General features: G+C 44.5%; 1 long non-coding RNA gene across 1 annotated transcript; it reads left to right on the top strand.

The window, feature by feature from the left end:
- Window positions 1-1,704: 1,704 nt before the first annotated feature.
- Window positions 1,705-8,637, top strand: LOC148685299 (uncharacterized). Its single transcript, XR_015950516.1, has 2 exons — window positions 1,705-2,038; window positions 8,291-8,637. It is a non-coding gene; the product is annotated as an uncharacterized LOC148685299 (long non-coding RNA).
- The last annotated feature ends 10,642 nt before the right edge of the window (window positions 8,638-19,279 follow it).

Here is a 19,279-nt window from a genome sequence, read left to right as displayed (position 1 = left end):
CACTTTTGTGATTACTGCTCTGGGCTCCTTTGGGAGGAAGGACAGGTTATAAATATATAAAGAAAAAGGAACCTCCAGTTTCAGAGGCAGTATATCTCAGTATTAGACGCTACAGACATCAACCAGATAGGATAATTCCCTTCATGTCCCGATTGTGGGTTTCCCAGTGGTGGCGGTTGGGCTACTGTCAGAAGCAAGATGCTTTCGCATTCTCTTCACTATAGCAATCTAGGAATTCCCTAGATGGGGTGGCCAAGGATCCAGCTTCCTTATAAAAAATAAAATAAAATAAAAAATGATGGTGGTGCCATGCCTCCATCCACTTCTGTTCATTTGGTGAGCAACTTCCATGTGTGCCTTAGGAAAGCCTTGCAAACCACACCTGGAAAACAGAAGAAGGACAGAAAAGAAAGCTACATTTATAGGCCAAATGAGTGAACACAAGCAGACATTTTACAAAATGGTGGAAAGGGCAAAAGGTAGGGATGGGTGAATCTGTCGATCTCACTTCCTTTCCGATTCTCCTGTTTCTAATCTTAAATTCAGTTTGCCACATTTGACAACATTTTATTTTTATTTTTAAAGCCCTCTTGAAAACTCTCACATTTTAACACAAATTTCGCCTAATTTGCACCTTTGCATCAGGAGACTTGAAATAAAGAGGCAAAACACAGGTGTGGGATATAACTTTATCCCCCTGCAACATTAAGAGTTTATGAACCGAATTAGGGGGGGGGGGGATATCTGCAGGAAATATTCAAAACCCTCTATCAGGCTCCCCAGCCTGCCATGAACGAGTTGGCCTGCCCTTCTCCCCTGCCACACCTGTTAGTGGCTAATCATAGGTTTGGATAAGTTTTTTGGGTTTTTTGCTCACAAAACGTACCAGGCTATTAATCAAAGGCATCCTAGAGCCAAGGGCAGGGAAGCTATGGTCCTCCAGATGCTGTTGAACTCCAACTCCCATCAGGCCCAGCACACATGGCCGCTGCTCAGGGATGAAGGGAGATGTAGTTCAGCAACATCTGGAGGGTCAAAGGTTTTCTGCTTCTGCTAGAGAGGGTTCATACTCATAGAAAAGCAAGATAATCCATACTGCATATGAAGGCGGCACAAAATCTGCATGTGGCACAAGGCAGTCATTCCCAAAACTGTGAGAACAATGAGAAATAAATTCATCATAGGTTATTGTGTTTATTATTTACTGCATCTATACCTGACCTTTCCTGAAAGGGTAGTGGTCCCGTCCCCCCCGCAACTACCACGTTTATCCTCAGAACCATCTGAGGTAGGTCAGGCTGATGAAAATGTGAGTAATTTGTATTTTGTTTCTGAAAAGATGTAATAAAGATTTTTTTGAACTGCAAAAAAAAGGGGAAAAAAGAAAATGTGAGTAAAGTGGAGTGGATCAAACGGGACCTGGGATGAAAATACCTAAAAACAAATAACTATCTCTCTTTTTTTCATCAAGAAAAGACCAGCACCTGAGTGTGATAGTGGTTGAAATGTCAAGAGTAGGGAGAACTGGGTTCAAATCCCAAGTCAGCCACGACGCAGTCTCGGGACAGTCCCTGCTTCTCCACTTAACCTACCTTACAAGTTTGTCAAAACAGAATCACACACACACACACACACACCACCCTGAGGTTCTTGCAGGAAGAGCAAGACACGTGAGATTATTAATAAAGTTATTTTTTTTATTTTAAAAAATCCTGTTTAATAATAATAATAATAATATCAGGGACAGCTGGGGCCCAGAGATTGGCAGAATAAGAGTATTTTTCAATGAACCAGGGTGCGCCTCTTATCATGACTGATCTTACCTTGCATGGGGAAGACAAGGCAACCAACAAGAACTTTAGATTTGATGGATTGTATTTCTATGCCACTCTGTATCCAAGGGAATCCCAAAGTGGCTTAGAAACAACAACAGCAACAGAATATGAGAGTTACAGCACAAATGGCTCCTCTCAGAGTTTGGAGCTCCTTTCTTGGAGAAGCTAGATTGACGCCCACCTTGTTCTCCAGCTGCCAGCAGGTGAAGAACTTTTTATCCCGACAGGCCTTTGGGGGCTAACTGCTTTTTAAAGGAAATAGCTTTAATAATGCTGCCTGTTTTTCTTGTTTTCATCATCTGTATTTTAGTAGATTTGTTTTTGTTTTTTGTTTTGTTGTTGTTTTTAATTCTATCTGAGATTAATGATTTTTGTAATGATTCCCCCCCCCCATGTTTTTAGCTTTTTACCTGTGTTGTCTTAATTTGCATGAGCTGGCTCGAGTCCCAGTCAGGTGAAAAGGTGGGATATAAATGAATATAATTAATAAATAACACCATCAGTAGAACAATTATAAAAGAATTGCATCCCGTAAAATAATGCTAACAGAACAGCAGCTGAAAAGGAAGCTCCCTATTGTTGCATTTACCCCCTTCACACTCACACATACTCCGACATAAACACTTTCCATAATCCTTCACTCTTCTCAGTTCAATTTTTTTTAAATTCCCCCCTAGGTTGGGGGAAAAGAAGGCGCTATGGGTGTGAAAAATTCATGCAGGGTTGGCAAAGACAAAGGAATTCCTTCCAGTAGCACCTCAGAGACCAACTAAGTTTGTCATTGGTATGAGCTTTCGTGAATGGGCATTTCCCATGAAACGCCAGCAATTTTAAGCTTCTCAGAATCTAACCTGTACAACTGAGCTTTTGGGTTGCAGCCAAGTAAGTTTTTGCAGAGTAGGACAATCAGAATTTACAGACCTACATCACCCATTTCAGTGGGTCTACTCAGAGAGTAAAAAGCACTGGAGACAGCCCTTAGCAAACAAGGGCGTCAATTGGAACGAAGGGAGGCAGTCTTGGGCAAGGACTTTCTGCCTGTCGGAACAAACTGGTGGAACCGTTCCAACCTCCAGGACAAAGCTTAGGCACTTATCAAAGGCCAACGAAAACACTCCCAAGCAGAGAGAAAGCTGCACAGAGGACGAAAAAGTGTTCTGAGCTGTTACACCTGCTTCTCAGGGTAGCATGCCTGATACACCAATCACTCAGCAACCGGCATATTGATTTAATTCAAAGCAGGACAGCCAGTTTTTGCTTTTCACCCAGTTTAAAAAAGAATCTGTGCTGCTTTCCAAGCAAGGGGAAACAGTCTCTCTTCTCTTGTCCAACCTGCTTCTAAGTAAATGTCTTTTGGAAAGAAAGAAAGAAAGAAAGAAAGAAAGAAAGAAAGAAAGAAAGAAAGAAAGAAAGAAAGAAAGAAAGAAAGAAAGAAAGAAAGAAAGAAAGAAAGAAAGAAAGAATTATGTGACTCCAAAATAAGTTGTATATAATTCACATAAGGATTGCCAAAAAGAAGTGGGGGGAAATTCAGACAGAAGTGGGAATAGGAGACAGAAAAATATAAAGAGGCAAATACTTGAGGGTAAATTGCCAATATGGTACCCTCCAGATGTTGCTGGACTACAAGTCCCATCAAAAACCAAAGAGACAAAAACAATCCATTTTGTCAGGACAGCCTGTAATGTAATTCAGTTTGTTTTGGGATTTTACTGATTTTATTAGAGGATTAAAAACAACAACACAAAAAAGGATGATATCCTTCCCTCTAATTCCAACATTTGGGCAATGAGTGTCGTCGCTCACGTACCAAAACAGCACTACTCATGCACAAGAGAGAGGCAGGCTTCAGAGAAGTTTGCAAAAGTTTTTTTAAAAAAAATGCAGGGTGTTGGGAGACAGCCCAATGAGGGCTGGGCATGCTCAGTGCCCATAGAATGCTGGTTGTGTGTTTGCGGAAAGATATAGAAAGCTGCGTACACTGAATCAGACCTTCATTCCATCCAGCTCACTATTGTCTGCACTGACTGGTAGCAACTCTCCAAGTTTCAGAAAATGGCAGGAATTGAGCCTGGGATGTTCTGCATGCAAAGCAGACTCTCTTCCACTGAGCTATAGCCCTTCCACCTCTTTTAAGAGTAGAAAATGGGATATTAAACAGTGTGGCTAGACTCCACACAACCAGCCTTTTGTTGCAGCTCCCACTTGCTTGGAAACAGCCGCTATGTAAGCTTGCAAAAAGGGTGGTATAACTCAGATGCTATTTCAAGGGAACTGCCTGGTGTAAAGCAAACTGGTTAGCAGCAGGAATACTGCCTTTAAAATAGGGGCCTATGCCAGGTTGCCAGGTCACATGACCAAGCTAAGGATCTAGCTTAAGCCCCACCCTGGGTCTCCCTGGCACCATATCTCCAGAAAACCCCTATTACTCTGGCCTCGGCTCTGCTAGCTTTGACTCAGGCAGCTGAGCCATGATGAGCAAGTTATGTCGGTGTATCTTTAGCTGAGCCAGGGTTGGGGACTTAATGCCACCTGAGCCTGGAATCAGGTGTCTGAGTCAGGGATCCACTACATCCTGAGCTGCTCATTCGTTTGCCAGGCTTAGGCCAGCTCAGCCAGGAGCGGTTCCATTCCTGAATGGAATTTGGACCTGGTGTACTTTACACTGGTTTGTTGTTGTTGTTGTTTAGTCGTTTAGTCGTGTCCGACTCTTCGTGACCCCATGGACCATAGCACGCCAGGCACTCCTGTCTTGCACTGCCTCCCGCAGTTTGGTCAAACTCATGTTCGTAGCTTCGAGAACACTGTCCAACCATCTTGTCCTCTGTCGTCCCCTTCTCCTAGTGCCCTCAATCTTTCCCAACATCAGGGTCTTTTCCAAGGATTCTTCTCTTCTCATGAGGTGGCCAAAGTATTGGAGCCTCAGCTTCACGATCCGTCCTTCCAGGGAGCACTCAGGGCTGATTTCCTTAAGAATGGATAGGTTTGATCTTCTTGCAGTCCATGGGACTCTCAAGAGTCTCCTCCAGCACCATAATTCAAAAGCATCAATTCTTCGGCGATCAGCCTTCTTTATGGTCCAACTCTCACTTCCATACATCACTACTGGGAAAACCATAGCTTTAACTATACGGACCTTTGTCGGCAAGGTGATGTCTCTGCTTTTTAAGATGCTGTCTAGGTTTGTCATTGCTTTTCTCCCAAGAAGCAGGCGTCTTTTAATTTCGTGACTGCTGTCACCATCTGCAGTGATCAAGGAGCCCAAGAAAGTAAAATCTCTCACTGCCTCCATTTCTTCCCCTTCTATTTGCCAGGAGGTGATGGGACCAGTGGCCATGATCTTGGTTTTTTTGATGTTGAGCTTCAGACCATATTTTGCGCTCTCCTCTTTCACCCTCATTAAAAGGTTCTTTAATTCCTCCTCACTTTCTGCCATCAAGGTTGTGTCATCTGCATATCTGAGGTTGTTGATATTTCTTCCGGCAATCTTAATTCCGGCTTGGGATTCATCTAGTCCAGCCTTTCGCATGATGAATTCTGCATATAAGTTAAATAAGCAGGGAGACAATATACAACCTTGTCGTACTCCTTTCCCAATTTTGAACCAATCAGTTGTTCCATATCCAGTTCTAACTGTAGCTTCTTGTCCCACATAGAGATTTCTCAGGAGACAGATGAGGTGATCAGGCACTCCCATTTCTTTAAGAACTTGCCATAGTTTGCTGTGGTCGACACAGTCAAAGGCTTTTGCATAGTCAATGAAGCAGAAGTAGACGTTTTTCTGGAACTCTCTAGCTTTCTCCATAATCCAGCGCATGTTTGCTATTTGGTCTCTGGTTCCTCTGCCCTTTCGAAATCCAGCTTGCACTTCTGGGAGTTCTCGGTCCACATACTGCCTAAGCCTGCCTTGTAGAATTTTAAGCATAACCTTGCTAGCGTGTGAAATGAGCGCAATTGTGCGGTAGTTGGAGCATTCTTTGGCACTGCCCTTCTTTGGAATTGGGATGTAGACTGATCTTCTCCAATCCTCTGGCCATTGCTGAGTTTTCCAAACTTGCTGGCATATTGGGTGTAGCACCTTAACAGCATCATCTTTTAAAATTTTAAACAGTTCAGCTGGAATATCATCACTTCCACTGGCCTTGTTATTAGCAATGCTTTCTAAGGCCCATTTGACTTCACTCTCCAAGATGTCTGGCTCAAGGTCAGCAACCACACTACCTGAGGTGTACGAGACCTCCATATCTTTCTGGTATAATTCCTCTGTGTATTCTTGCCACCTCTTCTTGATGTCTTCTGCTTCTGTTAGGTCCTTACCACTTTTGTCCTTAATTATGGTAATCTTTGTACGAAATGTTCCTTTCATATCTCCAATTTTCTTGAACAGATCTCTGGTTTTCCCCATTCTATTGTTTTCCTCTATTTCTTTGCATTGCTCATTTAAGAAGACCCTCTTGTCTCTCCTTGCTGTTTTTTGGAAATCTGCATTCAGTTTCCTGTATCTTTCCCTATCTCCCTTGCATTTTGCTTGCCTCCTCTCCTCCGCTATTTGTAAGGCCTCGTTGGACAGCCATTTTGCTTTCTTGCATTTCCTTTTCCTTGGGATGGTTTTCATTGCTGCCTCCTGTATAATGTTACGAGCCTCCATCCATAGTTCTTCAGGCACTCTGTCCACCAAATCTAAATCCTTAAACCTGTTCCTCACTTCCACTGTGTATTCATAAGGGATTTGATTCAGATTGTATCTTACTGGCCCAGTGGTTTTTCCTACTTTCTTCAGTTTAAGCTGGAATTTTGCTATAAGAAGCTGATGATCTGAGTTACAGTCAGCTCCAGGTCTTGTTTTTGCTGACTGTATGGAGCTTCTCCATCTTTGGCTGCAGAGAATATAATCAATCTGATTTCGATGCTGTCCATTTGGTGATATCCATGTGTAGAGTCGTCTCTTGTGTTGTTGGAATAGAGTGTTTGTGATGACCAGCTTGTTCTCTTGACAGAACTCTATTAGCCTTTGCCCTGCTTCATTTTGAACTCCAAGGCCAAACTTGCCAGTTGTTCCTTTTATCTCTTGATTCCCTACTTTAGCATTCCAGTCCCCTGTAATGAGAAGAACATCCTTCTTTGGTGTCATTTCTAGAAGGTGTTGTAGGTCTTCATAGAATTGGTCAATTTCACTTTCTTCAGCACCGGTAGTTGGTGCATAAACTTGGATTACTGTGATGTTAAAAGGTCTGCCTTGGATTCGTATCGAGATCATTCTGTCATTTTTGAGATTGCATCCCATTACAGCTTTTGCCACTCTTTTGTTGACTATGAGGGCCACTCCATTTCTGCTACAGGATTCTTGCCCACAGTAGTAGATATGATAGTCATCCGAACTGAATTCGCCCATTCCCTTCCATTTTAGTTCACTGATGCCCAGGATGTCGATATTTATTCTTGTCATCTCATTTTTGACCACATCCAGCTTACCTCCACTCATGGTTCTTACATTCCAGGTTCCTATGCAATATTTTTCTTTACAGCATCGGACTTTCCTTTCGCTTCCAGGCATATCCGCAACTGAGCGTCCTTTCGGCTTTGGCCCAGCCGCTTCATCAGCTCTGAATCTACTTGTACTTGTCCTCCGCTCTTCCTCAGTAGCATGTTGGACGCCTTCCGACCTGAGGGGCTCATCTTCCAGCGTCATAACTTTTATATGCCTGTTGTCTTTGTCCATGGAGTTTTCTTGGCAGGGATACTGGAGTGGCTTGCCAGTTCCTTCTCCAGGTGGATCACGTTTAGTCAAAACTCTCCACTATGACCTGTCCATCTTGGGTGGCCCTGCATGGCATAGCTCATAGCTTCTCTGAGTTATTCAAGCCCCTTCGCCACGACAAGGCATTGATCCATGAAGGGGTTACACTGGTTTAACCTATGCCAACTAGGTGCAAAACAATGACTCAGCCAGGCAGATGCAGTCTGAGAGTTACAGAACTAGGTACCTCTGAGCACATGTTGACCCCAAGAAGCTGAGATTGGGACCTTTGCTAATTACTACAATACTCAAACTAAAACACAGAAATCTCTGAATCTTGCAATGGAGTTCTCCAGTCAAGTAATGTGTACAGAAACGCATATATTGAGATAAAATATGCATTAAATTTATATATGTATGAGTCAAAACATGCAAAATTGCATTCTATTAGGAGAAACTGCTTTACAAAGATATGGATATTAGGGGGTGAAATCACAAACATAAATGTGTATATTGGAATAAATTTGCACCCAAAAGGCTGGTAAATTTTCATGAGGACATTTTAAATTAATAGCCACAAACTGAGGTAGGAATGTGGATAACTAAATTTATGATTGGACAAATGAGAAACTGACAGAAACTGAAACTAATCGAGATTTGCCCATACCTACCCCCCTCAGTATCAGTTTGGTCATCCTGGCCGCCATTTTGTTTCCAGGCTCATTTCAAGGTGGTGCTGATATAAGCCGCTGCCCTCCAGATATCTTCAGCTCTGATTCACATCTTCCCTGACCTGCTGGCTGTGGTTGACGGGAGCTGGAGTCCAAGAACATCTGGACAGCGTGAGATTGGGGAAGGCTATCCTAAACTGTTTGGAATTCCCAGAAGAGCCTGCTTGTCCTTACAGATCAACTGAAGCAGCTCTTTTGAGGATCCCACCTTCCTCAGAAATACAGCTGATGGAACAAGAGGGAAAGCCTTCTCACCAGTTACACCCAAGGAAATCTGTCTGGAACTCTCTCAAATGGCTTTGTTCTTTGCTACTGATTAAAGACTTGTATATTCCAGGAGGCGTTTGTTAGTTTTGTCTGGCTGGCTGATTTCCTTAATATTGCAATAGGGACTGTCTGTCTCAAAACTATTTTCCAATTGGCTGTTTTTGACTGTTCTTTGATTTTCTTATAATAAGATTGCTTTTATACCTTATGGTTTGCCACCTGAGGAGGCATCTCTGGGATAAAAAGTGGAACATGCATTTACACTCAAACGCTAAGGTCTTTGGATAATGTTCTTCCACAAGTAGAACTTTCATCACAGGCAACATCAACAAGGGAGGCAACTTTTTGGATAGTTATGGCCCAGTTGCAGAACATCCTGCCCAGGAATTCTAGAAGACCCCATTGCCAACTCCATAGTCCTTTATCCAATGCCAGGCAAAGACCACAGCCTCTTAAAATTAATTTTAAATACTTCAAACTCTCTGATTATTAACTGTTCCTTTATCTGCATTGCTTTACATTGTTTATGCTCACCTGACTTCATTTCTATTTCTTCTTCTTTTTAATCTACCTTAAAGTCACTAAGAGGAAGCAGTACATGGACACCAAAATGAATCAATAAAATAAAAAGCTCTTCTGTACAAAAATATTAGGGTTAGCAGCACTTAGAGATGGAGGAGAAATTTGATTCAATTCACACTTCAAGAGCAAACTAGCTAGGCAAATAGCGAACTGAAACATGGCAATCCTGTGAAATCCACCCTTCTAATTGTGCGATGCACAAGGGCAAAGTGTCCATAAAATGAAGATAATTGTGAAAATAACATACCAAAAAAGGCATAATGTTAGGGGAAATTGCTTTGCAAAAATGTGCATTTTAGGGAACACTGCATATTAAAAGGCATATAACAGGAGACATTCTCAGTAGGATGCTAACAAATTTTCACAAGGACTCTTGAAAAAAAGTTTTGCAACAGATGTGGAAGTGTGGAGAGTGGGAGAAGACTGAGGAACTAAGAAAAAACAAAACTGGCAGGTTTACCCATCCCTATTATTGCATGTGGGGAACCTTTGGCCCTCCAGATGTTGATGAACTACAACTCCCATCATCCATGACCAAGCTTCCTGGGGCTGATGGGTTTTGTAGTTCAGCAACATCTAGAAGGCCAAAAGATTTGCCACACCTGCCATATACATTCAGGAGTAAGTCCCATTTAATTCAATGGCAGTTACTTCCAAGAGACAAGTACAGGACTGCAAGGTTAATGTAATGGAAGAAGAGCCCTAGCATAGACTTCCCCCAACATCTAATACTCTATGTGTAAGGAATATTTTCAGCCTGGGGAGCATTCCAATCAAACGAGCCTCCGCGTGTAGCCACACTGTCTAGACACACGCTTAGCACCCCAGGGGGGTGGGGAGAAGGCCTGGGTTTTCGCAGGGTGAACAGACCACCACTTTCCACAATGCAACTTCAGCACTTGTAGGTCTCCATACCTATCTGTGACGTTCTATTTAAAAGGCTGAAATGTATATATGCGTATGTGTATATGTATATACAGTACATACTTGTGTATGTGTGTATGAGCCTTCAAAAAATAAAGGAAGGGAAAACCCTTCTTATTCACATCTGCGAAATTAAAAGGAGCACGCCAAAATGGCTAACACAAATAGATGGCAGGAGGAGATAACTGGAGGGGTTGGTCCTGGTCCAGAAGATGTGGGTTCAACTTCATAACAGCCATTAACTCCCTGGGTGGCCTTTGGAAGGAGAAGAAAAAGAAAGAAAATTACTCCCTCTTCGCCTCGGTTTCCCCATGGGTAAAATGGGAAGCTTAAGTTCAAGAGGGGTTAGCCGTGTTAGTCTGTCACAGCAAAACTTGCAAAGAGCCTTATGGCACCTAAAAGGCTAAGAAATGCAAACGCTTCAGTGGTAATAAGTCTGTCGGCCTTTAAGGTGCCACCAGACTCTTTGTTGTTTTTTTGATGGGGATATTAAATCTGTAATTAGAGAGAGTTATACTAAGTCACTCCACAGACATTTGCACACGCCAATATTTTTATTAATAACGCAAAGCAGACAGATATAGAAGTGTGTGCCCGTGCAGGGACTATGAACTCTTCCAGGATGGAAAACAAAAATATTTCAAATCTCTAGGTTCCCGAGTCAACCATACGCAGAGGAGAGGGGAAATATCACATCCTTAAGAGATTGCCCAGTTTAACTGAAAGTGCAGGAGTTGCCAGAGGGCTCATAAGAACCCTCTTATTCTGCCCCCACCCCCAATTTGGAGTGATGGAGGTATTCAGAAAGAGCCAGAATGGTGTTGTGATCAGCGTACTGAAATAGGGATCAAGTCTCAACTCACACTCACTCCCTCACCCTAATGTCCCTTACAGAGTTGCTGTGATAATATGGAGAGGGGGAAAGTGAAGAGCCATGCACATGTGTGGACTGTGGGGGGGGGGGTATGTGTGCTCAAGCTGAAGTGTGTTGAGGCGGGTTGGAAATCTCAGCACAGTTCTGCTCTCCTCACAGTGGAACTGGGTAATCCCCTCCCATTTTTAGGCTCTTGATAATGTTCTGCCCCTGCTTGCAAAGATGCAACTGGTGCAGTGGAAGTGTTTGGCGGGCATGAGATGCCCCCGTGCGAAGAGATGCATGAATTCCAAATAAAGCCGTTCCAAACCGATCCATGCAAAGGGAAGCCAAACTTATCAGGCAGGATGTTACGGTTCCTTCTGCATTTGTGAAACTATTTGCTAAAGCGACACACAGCAGAATGCAGGGAAGTGGGGAGAAACCGCCACATCAAGCTCCCATTTTCCTTTAATCAAAAGGAGTCCAACAGGGCCCCCAAAAAGCAGATTTGATTTCAGCTCCTTCATATGTTTGTGTGTGTGTGTGTATGTGTGTGTGTGTGTGTGTGTGTGTTTCCAAACACACTCATCTCCTAGCAAAGCCTCCCTCAGCCTGGTCATGCAGGATCTATCAATGTGCAGATAAAGCAGAAAATAGAGACATCCTTATGAAATGAATCTGCAATTGACACAAAGCAGAGGTGACAACCACAGCAGAGGAAGCCACGGCTAAATGTTTCAATACCTCGAAAAATTATCTACAGTCCTCTTAAAATTGCAGTGGCTAAGCAAGAGGAATGCTATGGCAAGGACAGCTCAGGGAAGTCATTTACATCTGCAATGGACGCAGCACGTTCCTTGTCGGCATTTCATCCACCAAACCAAGTCCTAAGCTTGCACATTAATAAATAAATAATAATAATAGCTTTATTGTTTTTAGCAGAATATCAATCACCAAGAAAAGATTATTCTTATACAGCAGCCACCTTACCTTCTTCCTCTTGAGTCACTGACTGGAGTGGAAAGCTTCTTTAAACAGCTCAGCTGCAAGTGAGCGAGAAACAAATTAGGTTACTCATTTAACTACACACACAGAGAGAGACCATACGAACATTTAATACCTTTAAAACTTTGCAAGATGATCTCTTACTTGCTGAGTGCAATTGTTGGGAGATTATGACAGACAGTCTTGAGAGAGGCGTAGGGAAGAGAGTGATCTGAAGCACTAAAAATTAACTTGGGGACAAATATCTGTGCCACAGACACGCTGAAAACTGATCAAAGTGCACACCTGTGTGGATTCAGCATGTAAGAATGCCAAGGAATGCATTTTACAGAAAGCCAGTATGTTTCCAAAAGGCAAAACACCATGCACTCTTTAAAAAAAATGTAGAATCTGATTCCTAATTCTTTAGGACAAATGAAAAGAGAAGTATCTTCTTAGAAAATATTCAGACTCACACAGAGAAATAATGTCTCCTTAGTAAGATACCTGGGAGGTTCTAGCCGATCTACTTATTTTGACCAGAGTTTAAATAGCCATTTTCATAAAGTCCTGAGTTATATGAAAGACAGCACAGAACTAAAAACCTCAATAAACTACACGTGATCATACATATTTAGCCAAGGAAATCAAACTCCTATTCTGGGAATTAGAGAAGCATAGGGATTATTTTAAGGTTTTGCAGTTTTCAGATACGAAGAATTTACATTTATATCGCTAACAACTGGAATGCAATAGTTCTGCATCTGTTATTTTAACATAATATCTGTGCATTGATAGTTGCATATTAATTTGCAACACTAAACTTTTCACTAAGGAGAATACAGCAATATTACTTGCAACTGTCATCGACAATTTGTGTGCTGGCATTACTCTGAACCGAGAAAAGCTGGGGACCACGTGCTGCATTTGTAGCAGTTCAATTCACTTTAATAAGACTAATACTGTATTAAGGAACGGGACTGCAGGTTTGCCACCCAGATCCTAACCATGCTAAAGTGGAAGAAAATCCCATTGATTTCATAGCATTTACTCTCAAGTACATAGTGTGTAGGATTGCAGGTGAAGACTGCAACCCAATACACACATACTTGAGAAGAAATCCCCTTTCCAATTCATGGGACCTTTTTTTGCAAGTAAGCCTCAAGTTGCAAAACCTCACAGAGAATACAGTTGATGAGGACCAACCAAAACCTTGAAGAAGTAAAATTGTAGCCATCTGGAGAATATGAGAAGAAGGAATGCGGTCCCTCAAGAAAAGACATGCAAACAGAACCTTACACAACTCAGCCTGCAGACAACCTTATTTGTCTTGCTTTCATTGATCATTGTAGTACTGTATTGTGGTTCAATAAACTGCATTTCAATTTTGTTTGTTTGGTTTTGGTCCCCCACCCCTCTCCATCTCACTCCACAGTTACTGTGGAAATGGAGAATGATAAGTTACTGCCTGGGGAACTGATAAGTGGGAGCTGCCCCACCTCTTCAGCCAGGCATTTTGGGGGAGCATCTCCATAAGGACACACACACACACACACACACACACACACACACCAGGATATATGCAAAATTAACCCCTGCAGAAGAAGTGTTAAGAAACACACAGGCACATGAGTTCTCTACTCACAACTACTCCAAATGAGACTCTTTGCTCTCCAGCCTACAAAACATACCCCCTTACTGTACTTGAGAACGCACTTCTATTCCATATTAATCAATCACTAAGAACTTTCAGAAACCACCAGCCACGAAACGAAAACCCACCACGATGGTAACGACGGTGCCTGGGATGGTAATTAATCCGTATTAAGATACCTCTGTTATGTGTAATAGGGTTGCTCTGCTTCTCCCCCACCCACCTCGACGCACAAATTTGTTGAGCCCTTATTCTGCTGGGGAGGGGAAGGAGAGAGCAGGGAAGCCGGGGCAGAGAGACAGACAGAGAGAGAAAGGAAGACTGACTGAACGAATATCCCAAATACCTGATCCGGGAATCTTAGAAGAGAAAATATGACGACCTCGCTTTGAACACTGGGTTAATAATGATCTGTTTTATTTAAAACGTTGAGCACCACTGTTGCGTTCTTTCAGTGCCGCCCCCATGCAAAAAAAAAAATGAATGAATGAATGGCTTTGCAATCGTTACATCAAAAGCAAGCTAAGCCCATCCTGCAGCGTGCTGAAAAACCAGGAGGAATTTAGCAAGGAACAAGAGCTAAGGCAGGTAGAGCTATCCTACCCCAAACCTTAATCAGCGGGGGGGGGGGTATCCCGAGCCGCAGCATTGCAAAGGGGGGATGCACAGCTCTGCTCCTCCCCCTAGAGGTTGTCTGCCTGCCTGCCTGCCTGCCTGCCTGCCTGCCTGCCTGCCTGCCTGCCTGCCTGCCTGCCTTCCAGTCCACCCTCCCAGCCCCTGCTCACCTTTCCACTCCGGATCCCTCCTTTGCAAGCGCCAGGAAAGAACCCGAGCAGGGCGCAAGGCTGCAGCTGTCCACTGGGGCCATAGCGCCTTCGCCCAGGTTTGCCTCGCGTCTCTGTAGCAACGCCGAGTGGCAGGCTCTTTCCGCCAATCGGGATGACGCGTCCGGCAGAACTCCAAAGGCCAACACCAATAAGCGGAGAGAGAGAGATAGGCGGGGCTTGCTGGAAGAAAGGCGCTTGGGTAATGTAGTCCCAAGCATTACCTGTGCTCTAGCCTCTTAGCGGAAAATGAACGCTGCTTTGGCGGGGTTTCCCTCCCCCCCCCAGCCAGCTTGCTGTTTCTCTTGATTTGCCCGCCGCTGGCTCCTCTCCTCTTCACCATTTCCTTCTTCACACACCCCGGGTCCCTGATTAATGGGGGGGGGGTATCACGGTACAATAACGCAGTTTAAAAATCGGTTTCGCCTCTGCTGCGGCGCTTATCAAGACCCAGTGCACTAAGGATATACAATCCAGGGACCCAGTTATTGCTAGACTACAACTCCCATCTTCCCTTATCATTGGCCATACTGGAGGGGGGCTGATGGGTGTTGGAGTCCAGCTACATCTGGAGGGTCAGAGATGCCCCGTTGAACTCAATGGGGCTTGCATTTGTGGAGACTACGTGTCTGGGATTTACACTGTGCATAAAACCGATTTGACGGTTGCACCCAATTCTCATTGGAGTAGGAGGCAGCAAAAAATAAATAGAGAGATGAGGGCAGTAGAAATCTTCCTTCTTTCGGCCAATTGCTTAACACAGTTCTTGTGGGTAGAGTCTCCTAACCAGGTTCCTCCCAACCCCAATTTATCTGCTAATATCTCGAGCAGTGGGAATGATCCAAAGTTTGCAGGTGGTCTTGCTGAAAAATAAATAAAACTCCGAATTTGACAGTTATGTATTCTCTGAGAGGAAAACTGAAAACATACAAAACCCACGAAAAGCTGCCATATACCAGGAATATTGATCCATCCAACCTAGAATTGTCGACACTGACTGGCAGCGACTCTTGAGAATTCCAAGCAAAGATTTTCTCCCAGCCCTGCTTAGAGATGTCGGGAACCGAAACTGGGACCTTTTGCATGTAAAGCATACTGCCCCTGCCCCAATGAAATGCTTTATAGTGGGGAGGGGGTACTTTTTACAAACAAACACATAGTGCAGTTTTTAAAGGTACATAAGAACCCTATGCGATCCGGTGGCTGAAGCACAGAATCTAGACCCCCATCTTCCATTTCCTGGAAGGGCTTCAGGGAACCTCCAAAGGGGTGAGTCTCGCGAGGAATAAAGTAAAATGCAAAGCATAACCTATACACCTGTTTACTCAGGAGTATGTCCCACCGTGTCCAATAGGATTTGCTCCCATGGGACGTGTGAGCGAGCTTAGCCGGAAATTTACTTCCGTAGGCTTGAATTGCCGCCCTATGAGAGCTTACACGGTTTCCATTGAATTTAACGTAGCTTACTCCCGAGTAGACTAGCTGCGCTACATCGTGGCTATAAATAAAATGAACGAGTCCCAACCTTCTCTGGAGGATTTTCGTGTGTCCCCTAGAATCCTCTTTCCAATTATAAGAAAATAAAGGAAAGAAAATCTTAGCACGAATTTATATTGAAGATCGTCTAATTACGGCGTAATCATACAACATATAAACACACACCAAAAGACGCGGTGCTCTTTTATTATATGATTGCTCTTATTGTTATTTAAAGCAGGCGTTTCCTCCAGTCAAGAATTCACCCTTCAAACGCATAAAAAGAATTAGCAGCAGCGATCAGAGAGAGAGAAATCGATAAATATGCAGGGGGAGAAACCCCAGGAGATTTGCATGACAGAATCTTCCCCCGCTCCCCGCCTCCTCCCCCTCCCTTTGTCCCGAAGAGTTAACAGCACTGGGAGAAAGAAGTCCACCACCTCTTTCTCCGAGAGATTTCAACAGAATGGATAGGTGGGAGGGATCCTCCCGCCCCCTGAAGTTTTGGCATTGCTTTGTCTTCCCCGGCAAAACAACATGTGCCGATAACTCGGTGCCAGAGAAGTCAATGGTTGGAAGACATTCTGTTCAACTGGGTTGCGGGTTGCCCCCTCATGGGCATAATTTGACCACTACATGCAGGCAGTGGAGGAGCGGGGGGGGTGGAAATGAGGCGAGGAGAGGGGGGAGTAGATGGGGTTCAAGAAAAGCGCAGCGTGGCAATCCTGGAAAGACCCCATTGAATTCAATAGGACTTACTCCGGAGCAAGACACGCTTAGGGCCTTGCTTGCAACGTGCGCGCGCAGCCGGAGATTATTCCTGAGGAGCAGCACCTCAAACCTACGCACGTTTGCCTGAAAGCAAGCCTCATTTTGCTCCATGGGTCTTAGGTCCCAAGCGCATGGGCTTGCAGCCTGGGAATCGCCCCCCTTTCCTCCCCGTAATTACATTGCAGTTAAAATAAAATAAAAATTCACTGGTCTGTGGACTGCAGAGCAACTCTTTCCCGGGTGAGTTTAAATAATCAGCAAGCTTATTAACTTACACTTCTTTCTTTCTTTCTTTCTTTCTTTCTTTCTTTCTTTCTTTCTTTCTTTCTTTCTTTCTTTCTTTCTTTCTTTCTTTTCTAAAAACCCTCCCGAAAAGGCACATACAGCACTTGAGAAGAAGATGGTTCTGGCCGATTTCAATGGAACTTGCTCGCGAGTAAGTGAATCTGGAGGCCAGAAATTTAGAACTTTCCGAGATCCTTCAGTTTCAGAAGGAAAGACCCGGTTAGTTGACAGAGCCAGTCTGGAGCATAGCTGCCAAGTTATCCATTTTTTTAAGGGAAATTCCATTATGCTGAGTAGGCTTCCTCGCGAGAAAAGGGAAAACTTGGCAGCTATGGTCTGGAGAAAATTGCTTTTCTCAGCTAAGCCGCCTCCCCGACCCGTTCCAATCTATCCCCTCTCTGGGTTTTGCCATTTTTTCTTTAAACCCAATGTCTTCCGCGTCTCCAGTGTGTAAAAGAAGCAAGCAAGCTACAAGAGGCGCCGAAATCAGCCTTAAGCTTCTCCGCTGCTTTTACCAAAGTTCTCCCCGCTTCGGAGTTTTCAAGACCAAAAGCAAAGGGCGATCATCGCTCCTCTGGCGGCGGCTGCTGCCGCTGCCGGAGCTTTGAAATTGACACTCTGCTTGTGTATTTCATCTAGGTAAGTGGTTGAAAGAGCGGCCGCAATCTGGCAAGAACGACCTCCGCAGAAAGGAGGACACACGCAATGGGCACCAGACCAGAGCTATAGGAAAGAAAGCCCTTTCCAGACCAACCCCCCTGTGCACCCTTAAAAAAAAAATCAAGCCGGGCAGGAATTTCACCAAGAGGGTCGCTGAGATTATGTGCTGTATGGGCAGATGCAGGCATGCTAACGTGTTTGTATTGTGGCTGGCTCTATGTGTGTGTCATTGTCTGTGGATCCCGAGAGGAAACTTCGAAAGCTCATCAGCCGGCGTCGAGATGGATGGATACAGAGTGCATTTGGAAGACAGAAAACATCCACAAGGTGATGCGAAGACACCTCGCACAAGCGAAGCCCCGTCTCCGCCTCCCCACCCGCCAAAAAAGAGGTGGAGAGAGGGTCTCTTCCTACAAGCGAATGTATCTTCCTGCTGGGCTATTTATCTGCTGGAATCAAAGGCGATTACATCCTACGATCGCTGTGGATTTCCCCCTGGCCCATAAGGTTTTAATCTGCTTTCTCTTCTATCCTTTTATGAGTTTTAAATGGGGCGTGCAGTAAAGATACCTGGCTTATTCTTTTAGATGTTTTGCACAAACCTCTTTCAGCAGGCAGGTCTCTCCCATCATACCCCACCCCACTTTTCTCCTCATCAACCCGCCCCCCCGCATTTTTCTCCATCCCAAGGAGGCTGGTGGCGGGAGGTAAAAAAAATGCCCCAATTATCATAACAGTTTTAAAACGCCCACCTTGGATTCTTTGTGCGTATTAAATAAACATACCCATTTACAAACATCTCCCCAGCATCTGAGGGGGTGTTTGCCCTGTGCCCTTTGGTTCCACATGTAACAACAGGTAGCCTATGCTACAATTCCACCAAATAACAGCCCGCTAAGATGACCAGGGAGGGGATGGAGCGACGCGACGTCAATCCCCTGGTTTGGCCACCTTTGAGTTGTTCCATTGGCCTTCATCGACCTTTACGCACGAGATCGCGGCTGTGCGTTCGCTGCCTATACTTCTCTTATTAATGTCGAGCGGAATGAATCCGTGATACTTATCCACAGTAAACCAGTTGGGACACACAGAGAGAGTGCGGTATTCCTCACAGCAACCCGGCGAGGTAGGTTGGGAGAAAAGACTAGGACATGTCCTTCCGCCACCCCACTCCCCCGAAAAGAAATATTTAGTTGAGTTTTCATCCCGCCTCCCATGATGCCCAGTTCAATTCAAAACCCTGCTCCCAAATTCGACTTCGGGCTGCCAAAACGCAAAACTATTTGGCAAAATATGGCTCGCTAGTGTACGTCGCCGCGATTCCCAAAGCGCGTGAGCTGGCCTGCCAGTCTGCGCGCCTTCAGGCGTTTGGCGCCGCCCTGAGCCAAACAGGCCGAGCAGTGCGATCCGCGCGGCACCCACGCAGGCTTCCCAACCCCCAGCCATCCCGAAAGCGTTTCAAGCCCCAGCGCGCTGCTTTAAGCAGGCTGCGGAGGACTCCTTAAGCCTCCTCACTAAGTGTCAAGACTCAAACCCAATCCGTTTAACCCGCAGTTGCTGCTGTCGAAAGGAGAGGGGGGTGGTGCTGAGTGAGCGGTGGGAGGAGAGAAAATCCACAGCTGGATTCCTCGTGAGTAAAAGGCGATGTGGCTCACCAACATCCAGTAGTAATATGTGCTACAACAACAACAAG

This window comes from Zootoca vivipara, chromosome 6 (assembly GCF_965207765.1).
Source record: "Zootoca vivipara chromosome 6, rZooViv2.hap1.1, whole genome shotgun sequence".
Lineage (NCBI taxonomy): Eukaryota > Metazoa > Chordata > Lepidosauria > Squamata > Lacertidae > Zootoca > Zootoca vivipara.
Note: the sequence above shows the minus strand (reverse complement) of the source record. Positions and strands in the feature narration are given on the sequence as shown.